This window comes from Cimex lectularius, unplaced genomic scaffold (genome assembly GCF_000648675.2).
Source record: "Cimex lectularius strain Harlan isolate CLEC.00 unplaced genomic scaffold, Clec_2.1 scaffold45, whole genome shotgun sequence".
NCBI lineage: Eukaryota > Metazoa > Arthropoda > Insecta > Hemiptera > Cimicidae > Cimex > Cimex lectularius.
In genome coordinates, this window is record NW_019392634.1 from 1,604,276 (window position 1) to 1,617,738 (window position 13,463).

At 37.3% G+C, this 13,463-nt stretch overlaps 1 protein-coding gene and 1 non-coding gene across 7 annotated transcripts in view; both read left to right on the forward strand.

The window, feature by feature from the left end:
* LOC106662758 (apoptosis-stimulating of p53 protein 1) overlaps positions 1-13,463 on the forward strand; it is a 478,897-nt gene that overhangs the window by 436,246 nt on the left and 29,188 nt on the right. The gene's annotated exons all lie outside the window — the stretch shown is intronic.
* Positions 4,626-4,699, forward strand: Trnan-guu. The gene has a single exon. It is a non-coding gene; the product is annotated as a tRNA-Asn (tRNA).

The following is a 13,463-nucleotide window of genomic DNA, read 5'->3' on the forward strand; positions in this document are numbered from 1 at the left end:
ATATTCGGCACAGCCGGGCACGCCAGTTCAGTTTTGCCATTGACGTGGTTTTTGGAACGGCGTCGCTCCGTTTGGACTGCTTGGAGCGATTGTGAATGGCCACCTTTAGGAAGCGTTAAGTTAAGGCGACGTGGTGGATTCTCCGGACGAGAATGTATAGAGATGACTCGATCAGTAGGGTGCGAAACCTTTGGGATGGATCGTGAGGTAGATTTAGACAGTGGGTTAGGTGACCCTTTGATGATTTGTTTTTGATTGCACTTTTGATTGGAAAGATTGTATGCTTTGGATGTAGGAAGGCTTGTCAGAAACCACAGTTCAACTTCGTATGTCCGTAGTGGTCTCAGTAAAGGTTGCAAAAGTTTTTTTGTAGTGTTGACGGTTAACATGGATTTCGGTCCTTCAAGTCTTCATAGTGTCCAAGTGTTGTTATCGACACTTAAGTCTTGCGTGGGGATTCCAGGTCAGTCTGCTAAGTACAGTTTTAAGTAAGTGTTTTGAATGGAAACGGCAACTCTTTGTTTTTGATGCACAGTGCAAGACGGTTTTTTTTCAATGTGAACGTACCATACATACGTTTTTCTTCACTGCGGTATACGCGGACTATAGGTGGTGATGATCGTATTGGGTTGTATAGGTAGGTCATTATCATAGATGATATAAATGATGCCAAGAGTGCTCCCTTGTGGGACGTTAAATAAGATAATTGGAAATTGTTATAGGAATCATTAAACAGCTGTTGTTGGTTTGAAGCCTAAACACTAATTCATGGAGGGTTCTTTCTTGATGTGACACAAGCGTTTGATAGCGTGTAGCACGAGGGTCTCCTGTACAAACTAAACCTTGTCCTTCCAAATACCTTGTACCTAATTTTTCGTTCCTACTTTGCAGAACGATTCTTCCGAGTTCACTAAGGACTCCGAATATTTATCCACTCGGAGAGTGTCACATAGCAGTGTTCTCGGACCAATATTGTGTTTCATCTTTACCTGAGATAGCCCAACTACACCCTTCACACTCCTAACGTCCTTTGCCGAGGACACAGCTCTGCTCTCGTTTAATTCTGATCCCGCAGTTGCACTGTTCACGCACATGTTGCGAAAAACCACATGGAACAAATTCAGTCTCAAAAACTAGCAGTGTATGTTACTTTTTCTATCTCGGCTCAATTCTAACCTGAAACCGACATACACGAACGAAAAAACAATAATTAAACAGTGCTTCGGATGAAAGTACAAATGTGGACCAAGTACACACCTGGCAACAATAACAAACTAGTACTTTATAAGATATTAACGAAACTGATTTTGACATGTATTAGAACTACGGTGAATCGCTAAACCTTCCCACATCCAGATAATACAGTCCACTGTCAACACTCTCTATTATGTTGCCAGCCCTACCTTTCATGATTCTTCACCGATTAGCTCGATGCAAGTCTAACATTACCCACCCCTACAAGTCAGACGACTGTACCGAGATAGTCCCGGGACCTCCTTACGAATAGTACAAAATTATCTGCTAGCATCGAGCAACTATGGTTGCTGGCTCCCCTCAGGATATATGTTTACTACCTTCCACCATTAGACATAGCCGTCGACATAGGGCATAATAATTTTATCCTTCATATGTGGTTCCAGTCCATATTAATGTCCAATGTAGCGAAGGAAAGACCTCCCCAACTACCTGTTCTAACCACAGATACTTCTACTGACATGCCTAACAACTCCCATCATCCTTCTCCATCTCTAACCACTTCTAACTATATCTAATAATTACAATTAATTAAGGGTTTTAGTTGAGATGAAAAAAAGTTAATGGCACGAGCGGGATTCGAACCCACGATCTTCGGCTAGATACGGCTCATCTGGTTGAGATAGGAAGTTGATGTCCGAGTGGATCGAGGTCACGATAGCTCAAGTGGTAGAGCAGCGGCGTATCTAGCCGAAGATCGTGGGTTCGAATCCCGCTCGTGCCATTAGCTTTTTTTCATCTCAACTAAAAACCTTAATTAATTGTAATATATTAATTGGTCAAGCGGACCACGAAATTAGTGAATATATCTAATAATTTCTAACCTATTCTACTCTTCTAGCAACTCCAACTAACTAAAGCTAACCATTTTCTAAGTACCTCTAACAACCATAACTAACCATTTCTTACGAATTCTAATCAGCCCTAACCATCCTTAACCATCGTTAAATATCTACCTCGAATCATCTTTGTCATCTCAAATGATAAAATCTTTAAAGATGTTAATTTGACAATACTAAGATAGTATATAAATAAAATATATATTATATACTTAATAATGCAATATAAAGCTGGGAGATTGTAAGTGAAATTGAATTTGTTTCCTTATTCAACTTTATACCAATAAATAACCCATAAAACCCTGATGTCGAATACTTGAAAATTTCTTATAGGGAAAATTTGTCAAAGGAGCGTAGGGGTTCACAAAGCGATAAATAAGAAATTGAAAAAGAGGCCGAAGTAAAAATTAATTCCAGTCTATTTGCATATTTATCAGGGGTCTTTTGAAAAAGCCAGAGCTCGGGAGGCGGTTTTCCAGAATATCACAGCAGATCAATGGGCACGAGCGGGCCCGGCTTGCTGTTGGCAATATTGTAATTAACATCTCGCATTCAAATTCGGCGAGACGTTCAACGCTTCTAAGAGAAATGCCATGTTGAGAACGATAAGCTAACAAATTTATATTCAATCCAGGTCTTTTATCACTTGAAACACTTCAAAAGCCACCTGTAATTGGTAAAAGCGTAATGAGAGAAGACTCTTGCTAACAAATTTTGATCAGTTGGGAAAACCGTTTTCTTGTTATCACAGCATCCCTAAAATGTACATAGATCGTCTTAAGAAGTTTATCTCTGTGTTCTAACAGTGATTAAGGTATTTCTCAAACAAATTGTCCTCAATTGACCCACAGTTTTGTCGGGCCACAAACGCCACCATCAACTCCGTTCTAACTAGTTGCCCTTTATGTAGCAACGCTTTGAATGCCAAGTTCACTTTTGTCTAATTATACCTTCAGTTACACCTTGCGAGATAACCCGACGTGATAATTTCCATAATTAGGGAAAAGAACAGCGTAACAGCAAGGCTGCATCCAGGTCGAATTGCCAATTTGTCGTAAGTCTCGCGATTTCTGTTCTTGGCTCTTATCGGTTTGAAAAATTTCGATCTCCTTTACCACACTAGAGGGGAAAAAGGAAAGTTAGACGAAGATGGAAAGGAAATTGGCTTGTTTTCCAAACACATCCTCGCTCTTTTTGCACATTCTAAGCCTAACTTATGGACCTGGGCAAGGAAGAGAAAGCCCTACGTGGTTTACATCAATGCAGGCCTACGTCTTTTTTTCTTTTTTTTTTAAGCTGTTATCGACATTTTCAATCTTTCATTTACTAGAGGATTTAGTGCCCTCAGTTTCAATTACATTAAGAAATAATAGAAACGTGTGGTGTTTAGTGACCTATTTTTGGAGATCGTGAGATGTTTTGATGGTAGGTTTTAAGAAAACGTTTTCTTTATAGAGCCAACGTTTCGATCTTTATTGAGATCATCTTCAGTGCCGCCCCACCATAGTGCTCTCAACACGACACACAAGAACACAAACTCCTTTTTTACTTTTTTTCTTTTCTTTATTCCAAATAATCATTAACTGAAACGTTAATTTTCACGAGAAATTTACACTGAGAAATTTAATTTACACCAATGCTTTTTAGTACATAAAGAATAACACTCTAACACTCCATTCCGAACAAGCAGACATATTATTGAATAAGACTATGATTTATGTGAATATACGGTTTGAAACAAAAGTAAAATTTACAAACATTCATATGATTAGGTTAAATTTATCCTGCCAAATCCTCGTGGCGAGAGAGATTCGGCCCCGCTAATAAATAATTCCCTTAATTTATACCTCAGAGGCAAAACGTATTTTCTCGGAGTTGTTCTCCCATGGGTGTTGAATCATTTCAAACATTCATACACTGCTATTTTTCTGCCAAATCACAATTCGCTACCGTTGTATTTTTAGAAAAGAAATTCAATTCTATTGGTGTTTTGATAATTAAGCACACGAGTAATGGACTTGCGAATAACTTAGTAAGTATTTGAATAAAAAGTCAGAAACACTTATATTGCTAACTGCTTGTTTGATATTCGGCGTGAACGACCTAGACGATCTGCCTTGAATAGTTTCCCTTAGATTTGCTTTATTTGTTTTAACATTGGGAAATTTAAAAAATATCGATTCTTGACGATTGTAGTTTATCAGTTAATAAGAAAATAACAATCTACTGTTACTGGAGAGTTAAACACTCAAAGGAAAACAAAGTGCACTTGTATTATTTTCCATAAAAACTAGGTAAGGGATGTCAGTGGCGCAACGGTTTAGTCCTGTCGTTCATCAGTGTAAGGTAAAGGTCCCGAGTTCAAATCTTGCGACCCTGCATTCGAACATGACATACTTACAAATCCCATTTTTTTTTTTTTTTAAATACTAGCACCGGTGGTTGACATAACCTCTGCTGTTGCAAATCCCGGTGGAAAAAATTACAAATATTAATATTTGATAAGTACAAAGATTAATATTTGAATTCTGTGTCACGATAGCTCAAGTGGTTAGAGCAGCGGCATGTTAAGCCGAAGGTCGTGGGTTCGAATCCCGCTCGTGACACTGACTTTTTTTTATCTCAAACGAAGTATATCTTCACTGACAGCTCTCCGTGGCCACTTCATAAGTCGCCGAGAATCGAATCCTGACTACACATTTAAAAAATGGCAAAAGGAGGAATAATTCGAAAGGTAAATTGAGATGGGGAGTTCAAGTCCGAGTAGATCGAAGTCTCGATAGCTCAAATGGTAGAACAGCGGCGTATTGACCCGAAGGTCGTGGGTTCGAATCCCGGTCGTGGCACTAACCTTTTCATTTCAACCAATACTTTACATAAAAAGATTAATTAATTGGTCAATCAGTCCACGAAATATAATGGATTTAATTAATATTTGATTTAAAACGTAAACAAAGCATTAATAACTTGTTATTTATAGTGTTACTAATCCTATTACACTCTTTATTCCAAGAATAAAGAAATTCTGTTCAATTTCATCCTTTTCTCAGCAAACTATAGTGAGTTAATTGTTTTCTTTAATAGAAGAATAATTGCGAGCAAAATAGAAATTATTTTGTCTTAAAAGCATGGTCGTAAGTTGTCATTCCTCTCAGGGCAGAGGCTTTGACCAACGACAGACCTAGGCCAAGTCCTGAGACATCCACAGTAGTAGTAGAGCCAAGGAAGTCTCGTTCGAAGAGAAGGTAGAGTTTAACCTCGATGTAGGAAGGCTAAAGATGATCGTTTTATTGGTTTTTACCTCGCTACAGAACGTCATTTAATGGCTTCCTTGATAGCCAATTCCAAACTGTCCATAATGTAAAGGTGAGCTCATCAGAAGGCCTAGGGGCTCTAGACGTCCCCTATCTGTTTCTCTACTGCAGTAAAAAGGCATTCGCAAATCAGCATCTCAGTACTCCCAAACAATGGGGTCTTTTCTTCACAGATAAGTGCCGTTTAGTTTGTGGCGGACGTTGAGCACATTTTGCTTCATGTGCCATGAATAAGTCACAGTTTTTCAAAAACAGTCAGTTATGGTATGGTATGGAATCAATGTCCATGCCCATACCAAACTATCATATAAAATGGATCTTTCTAGCACTAACGTACATTGAGGGTGTTCTTCTCCCGTTCACTCCGTTTATTTTCTATATTGTATTCCAAGTTCGCGTTAATGCTTAGTAATGCTCGTCGCATGTAGCAGTTGTCATCCGTTACTTCGAGAATAGGGATTACCTGTACTCTGTTTCACATGACGAAATGCGATCGCTGGCTTACTCGATGCTTAGGAGACTCAAGACCTTCCAGGAGGCCAGAAAAGGTTATTCTCATTAAGAGCAAAACTAGCTAATAAAATTTATTAGTTAAATTTTATTCTATCACTAAATGATATCCCGGTGTTTTGGTGAATTTTCTTTCAAACCATCAGTTTTTACTAAAACTGATAAATTTCTGTCTCGTTTAATTTGTTTTACTTAAGTACGTTGTATTTAAGATAACGGTAAAAATATAGCTTGAAATAAACAACAAAATACAAGAGTCCTGTTTTGTTTTGATTGAATATTTTTAAAAACCGATTGTTTTTGTTTTGTAGGGTGATTATTTCAACTCGTGTGTTAAATTTTACCTCGCGCTAACATGAGCCGTAAAGAGATTTTTCATAAATATTTCTATATTTACAAGCGGCCAATTTAAATAGCTTTTGTTTAGTCGACATTTTATCCATCCGAACCCCCCGTCCCACAGAGAACGACCGGCTTAAAAACCGTTATTGGCTTTTTTTGGTAACGCCGCCGACCGCCTTCTCCGATCGAGAAAATGGGACTAAAATGAAAACGCTCATAAACGGAGTATTACTGTAATATCATAAATAGAAATAAAATCAATCTTTATCGGCTACATTTATTCCGCGATGAATACACACGATTTATAAAGAGGCTAATTTTTACACGTTTTTATCTAACTTAGGTCTAACTAGGTCTAACTTAGGTCTAGGTTAGGTCCATTATATATTGAATCGATTTTTAAATCTTAGAGTGGCACCAATGATTTTATTTATATTTTGACGCCCGTTTAGAAATATTAATGCCTGATTTGACTAATTTTTTGAATCACAAAGTGTAGACAAGGAAACTACAATAGTAGTATAAAAATAAAGGGGACCACCAACTCAACTCATTTTCTAACGGAGAAAAAACATAAATATCTGTAATATTTGGATAATAATACAATAACATTTGGAAATATTTCGATGATAAATTGTGTGAAGCTTATAAAACATGTAGCTTGGTTGTTTTTAATCATTTTGGACCGCATATTCTCGTTGTTTTTATTGGCAGACTAACAGCGAACCTGGAACTTCTATTACATGACTCATAGATATTATATAAGACATCGTGATATATTTTAAACTTGACAAATTAAAATTCAATAGAGACCGACCATACCAGACAGGATACAAAGATTAAAATAATCAGAAACCATTAAATTTGATGTGGTTCCAACAGAAAACCAACTACAATTTTCATCTCTTATGAGACATTTTGCATAGGAAATGACCAGACTACAGTTTCATCTGTTATGATAATTTTTTTTTAAAATAGGAAATGACTAAATTACAATTTTCACCTCTTATGAGACATTTTGTATAGGAAATGACCAAATTACAAGTTGCTTCTCTTATGATAAATTGTTTATAGGAAATGACCAGACTACAGTTTCATCAGTTATGATATATTTTTTTTAAAATAGGAAATGACCAAATTACAGTTTTCATCTCTTATGAGACATTTTGCATGGGAAATTACTAAAATACAAGTTTCATCCAGTATGAGACATTTTGCATGGGAAATGACCAAACTACAAGTTTCATCTTGTAAGAAGACATTTTGCATGGGAAATGACCAAAATACAAGTTTCATCTCGTATGAGACATTTTATATAGGAAATGACCAAACCAAAATTTTCATCTGTTACGAGACATTTTGCAGAGGAAATGACAATACTACAGTTTCATCTCTTATGATAAATTGTTTATAGGAAATGATCAAATTACAAGTTGCATCTCTTATGAGACATTTTGCATAGGAAATGACCAAACTACAAGTTTCATCTCTTATGAGACATTTTGCATAGGAAATGACCAAATTACAATTTTCATCTCTTATGAGACATTTGGCATAGGACATGACCAAACTAACATTTTCATCTGTTATGATACATTTTGCAGAGGAAATGACGAGACTACAGTTTCATCTCTTATGATAAATTGTTTAAAGGAAATGACCAAATTTCAATTTTCATCTCTTATGAGACATTTTGCATAGGACATGACCAAACTACAAGCTTCATCTCGTATGGCACATTTGGCATAGGAAATGATCAAACTACAAGTTTCAATTCTTTATGAGACATTTTGCATTGGAAATGACCAGACTACAGTTTCATATCTTATGATATTTTTTTTAAATCGGAAATGACTAAATTTCGACCTCCTTTACCACACCAGAGGGAAATAGGAAAGGAAAGGAAATTGGCTTGTTTTCCAAACACATCCTCGCTCCTTTTGAACATTCTAAGCCTAACTTATGGACCTGGGCCAGTAAGAGAAAGCCCTACGTGGTTTACATCAATGCCTCCGTCTTTTTTCTTTTTTTAAGCTGTTATCGACATTTTCACTCTTTCATTTACTAGAGGATTTAGTGCGCTCAGCTTCAATTACATTAAGAAATAACTGAAACGTGTGGTGTTTAGTGACCTAGTGACCGTTAGCCAATAATTATTTGGGGATCGTGAGATGCGGTCTGGTTTGATGGTAGGTTTTAGAAAAACATTTTCTTTATCGAGCCACCGTTTCGATCTTTAGTGAGATCATCTTCAGTGCCGCCCCACACAGTGCACTCTCAACACGACACAAACTCCTTTTTTACATTTTTTTTCTTGACGTCACACCCAACCGCATCTCATGATCTCCAAATAATCATTAACTGAAACGTTAATTTTCACGAGAAATTTACACTGAGAAATTTATTGAAAACCTATGCTTTTTAGTCCATAAAGAATAACACTCCAACACTCCATTCCGAACAAGCCGACATATTATTGAATAAGACTATGATTTATGTGAATATACGGTTTGAAACAAAAGTAAAATTTACAAACATATCGTGAAATGACTAAATTACAATTTTCATCTCTCATGAGACATTTTGCATAGGAAATGAATAAATTACAAGTTTCATCTCGTATGAGACATTTTGCATGGGAAATGACCAAACTACTGTCAACTACTGAATCGACTGATGTACAGGTTTTTTCTTGATAACTTTCATGACGGCGGGACAATTTTAATGCTTAATTGTGTATTTTCTTGGAATATGAGCCCGTACTTTAGTTCTTTCTCATCTATCATTTTGGTCCGTATATTCTCGCTGTTTTTGTATAGAGAGTAACGTCCAACAGAGGATTGCCGAGCAGAAACGACTAAACTAACCAAATGAATTATATCCTACCTACCGGCCTGAAACTTCTCATTAATGCATGGCATGTGTGATTGTTTCTGAACGCAACATAGATCCACTATTGAAGATGTTGAGAAGCCGAAAAGCGACGGACTGTCTAAAACAACGAGGAATCAAGATCGAAAGTATCTAAAACGACCTATTTCCGATCATTATGTCTAAACTGTAATTTATAAGTATCTTCTGAGGATCGGCAGCTTTTATAATTTAAATGTTGACTTTTTTAGTAACAGTTATGACTGTAGCATAGACTTCATAAGATGTTTTTATTAAAATTAACATTGTCCCCTCAATGTTGATCTTGTATGCAGATGGGATACTTATACAGTTTTCCATTATTTTTTGGGATGGAAAATTTCCATATTTCATATTAGAAAAGTAAAATTTTGAATTCATTTTTTGTTTTCTTTTCGGTCCTTTTTTTAAAAAAAAAAAGAGGTTTCATCGTCTAATGACTGATGGGATTAAAGAGACAAGAATCCGGTCCCGAGGGACTTCTATCTCTGAGTGGTCATCTCTGAAAAAAGACTACGTGCCTTATTTTTCAAGAGAGTAAAGCTTCTTCCTGGTTTTTCCACAGCAAAGGTTTACTGTGAAATGCAACTTCACGTTTGTTTCCCCTTTAATTTAAATGTTTTCATTTATTTAAAATTGGAATAAAATATACTAGTAAAACCGTGGCACAATTAAACATACAAAGAAACGAACGTTTTCTAAAAAAAATATTTTTATGTTTGAACATCGCGACATCATAATTGATTCTGTCAGAGTTCGTGTGCAAAGAGAACATGAGATTAAAGGAAAATTCAATTACGCGAATCGTATTAACACGAATAAACGGACGTAATTCGTTATGCCTCATTGTGAGAGAATATTTTGGATTAGACACTATCCACGAGCATAAATCAATCATCGCGATTCCGTTGAAAACCAGTGAAGGCGACGTACACGATTTAAACACCCCAGGGTACGTTTATCGGTCCGATAATAATTGAATTTCTGCGTAAGTATCGTGTTGGTGCCATTCAATATAACCCTGTTACATCGATTGAGGTCATACGTGTATATTTATTGTTATAAACCAATTTACGTTCAGTCTGTTGGATTATTTGATCATTTATCTCGTTTGTGCTAACACAACACAGCTTTATTCATTTTTATTTTATCCTTTAGCGTTCTCTCTCTCTCTCTCTCTCTCTCTCTCTCTCTCTCTCTCTCTCTCTCTCTCTCTCCCTCTCACACTACCCTGAGGCGTTCTCTCTCAGGACAGCAGTCGGTGCAGTCCGACCCTTGGTGAACTCAAAAGAATCGTGAGGTTCGAGCGAAGGATTAGTATAAGGTGTTTGGAAGGATGTGCTTTAGTTTGTATTTAAAACCGTCATGCCACACGCTGTACGCTTGCGAGACTACTTGGTCGTATGGTCCCCACACAGTATTCGTTACCCTCGAAGCATATGTCGTCTAGGACGTGAATCACCAGCTGGGTTGTGGAATGTTGATAGTGAAAGCTTGATATTGGTGGTCTGGGAGAATTAAGTGTAGGGATCAATCGTGTGAGGTAGATGTTCTCCAATATTTCTGAGAAGTGAGGGCGCACGCTCTACCACGACTTAACAAAGTAGGGATAAAGATAAAAGAAGCGGCCACAAGGCCTTCTGCACCTCGACTGAGGAGATCTATTGTGCTCCCCTATGTTTTATAACTTACTGTCCAGTTTCAGCTTGTTAATCAACCTCCTACACTTGCCAGCGTTTCCTTAGTGTAGTATCTTGCTTCTGGTTTCCCTGACCTAATTGCAAGAACCTGCACCTACATAGACCTTCACAGAAACATAAAATTGGATTTACAGTCTTCTCTTCTTCCTGTAGTATCTGCACAGTGTTTCTTCTGCCTGTACTCCCATCCGGTGCATGTGCTTTCTCAAATGGCAATGCCCTGTCTCGAGTCCAACATGAATTCGGTTGCGGTTGTCTTCAGTAATTCCTTTGAAAGTTTTACGGATGGCCCTTCTATAAATCTCCATTTTAAGTTGTATCCTCTTTTGTGGCAGGATGCTTAGCCACAGTAGAGTTCAGGACTTAAAGAGTCCATGTTGGCTACGTCTTTGGCCAACATGTCAATCTTTTCGTTACCTCTATGCTCCGAGTGCACTGGGACCCATGCCAGGTTCAGGTCATTAGTATCGCTGACTTCCGTCAGGTCTTCCGTACAGTTCCACACTCTTTGCCTTCACCTCAGACGAGGCTAGAGCGTCTAGTGCTGCCTGACTGTCAGACAAGATGGCTATCTTCCAGGAATGTATTCCTAGCCTTTTTATTTCCCTGGCGCAGTCTTCAATCGATATGATTTCAGACTGTAAAACTGTAGTATATTAACGTAACGACCGAACTGTCCGGATGTCTGTGGATCATCCCGAAGACGCCAGCCCTTGTCGGTTTTGGAACCTCAGAGTACCAGTAGGAGTTTGACAAAGTAAACTGTTTAACACAATGATACATGAATACTACTGTCTCTAGTTAGTAGTTTTTAGCCAAGACTTATTGCTTTGCTTTAAAGCCCAGGGCGTTCATTGAAGTATACAAAGCTAAAATAATAATGCATACTCTCTTAATTACTTGCAAACTTGATCAAAAATGTTTTGAAACTTGTAAGTTAACAAAGGGCAATTAATCAACTTAAACGGCAAACTATCTCAGGCTCTATATTTTGGAGTTGAAATTATACGACTGGAATTCATTCCAGGAGGAATCGTTACATTTAATAAAGTTCGGCCGACGGGATTTCTCATGTAAATGTATTCAAGCATAATTTTGTGTTTCTTGAGAATCAAAACACCAGAGCTAAATAACTCAAGGGGTAATTTTATGTACAATATTACAATACTGTCAGATTTTATTTGAACGTTTAATGTTCTAAATATTAACTCTCGTTAAAACACCCTGTCATGAAAGACGTCCACTTGGAAAATAACTTTCTTTGTGCCATTTATATGTCACTAATAGTTAACATGTCGTTGGTTTAATAACTTTTTTATTAGTGTTGTTATTTCGTTAAGTATGTCAAAAGAATTCCCATTTATTTCAGAAGGATTGGCCAAGTTTGTCTTTTATTTGTCGTTGTGTCTAAATTTCTTATCGTTTCTAGATTTGTTTTGCACATTCTCTTTATTGCTAATGTTTTGTTTTCGTTTTTTATTAATACCCTGACGAACGAAGTTCTACAAATTCCGCTTCAAAAAGTTAGACTCTTGTTATTGGGGAGTACTTTAATTATTCATCTGTACTTCGTAATTGCCTTATCTTTCATTCCTTTCCTAGTTTATGGTTTTAAGTTGATGAAGGCATAGCAAAGATTCTTCAATATACCTCGATCATTCAGGGTTGTCATTTACACACATGTATCGATTGCTAGTGGGATTAACCGTGGTGCCTACCCAAAAAGTTGACAATCATTATACTAGAGCATTTTTGCCATAGGTTGGAAAAAATTCTATCGCAATTGCTCGAAGAGTTGCTTTCTCCTGACAGCGACTCCTGAGGATCGGGGTCGGAGAGAGTTCACGGTATGTGGGCCACCCGAATCGGGTTGCCTCCCGTGGAGGGGCGGATCCCGTTCTTCTTCCACGAACGAACATTTTACATTGTCACATTTTGCATTCAGAGACACATGGACCTTGTTCGAGGTTTTATTCCACATGGAAATGGAGACGAAGAAGAAGAAAATAAATAAATTTTATTCTTGCGCTTTGAGCCTTCTTCAATTACAGGAAAGTATTATGGAAAATTTGTCACAATCCGCGCCAAAAAGATATAATAAATAAAGGTTTAAATGTACTAGCATGCAAACGGGACATACTAAATTAACTAAAAAGGGGAAAATTAACGGAAAATTCGGTATTAAATTGTTGGTCAGGAGGTAGTCAAAAAGACGGGACTTAAAGATGGAAAGGGTTGAGGCACAGTTAGGGAATTCTAGAGGTTGTATGAACGGATAAGGAAGGAGCGTCTAAAAGCAGTGGATTTGTATTGTATTATAAGTTTGGTAGAGGAAAGAGCCAAGAAAGTATTACCTGTGATAGGAGGTGTACAGGCATTGAAAACCAAGATATATATTAGATACATGAGATCTCTTTGAGGAGCTAAAATATGAACCGAAGAAAGCAGTTCATGATTCTCTTGAATCTGTTAACATGCTCGATAGTGAGTCCACCGTAGACCAAACAGCCATAATTCATGACGGGTCTGGAAGATGGAGAAAGAGACTCGGTAAATGTGGGGTTTCCAGGGTAGGGTTTGATCAAGTACGGTCC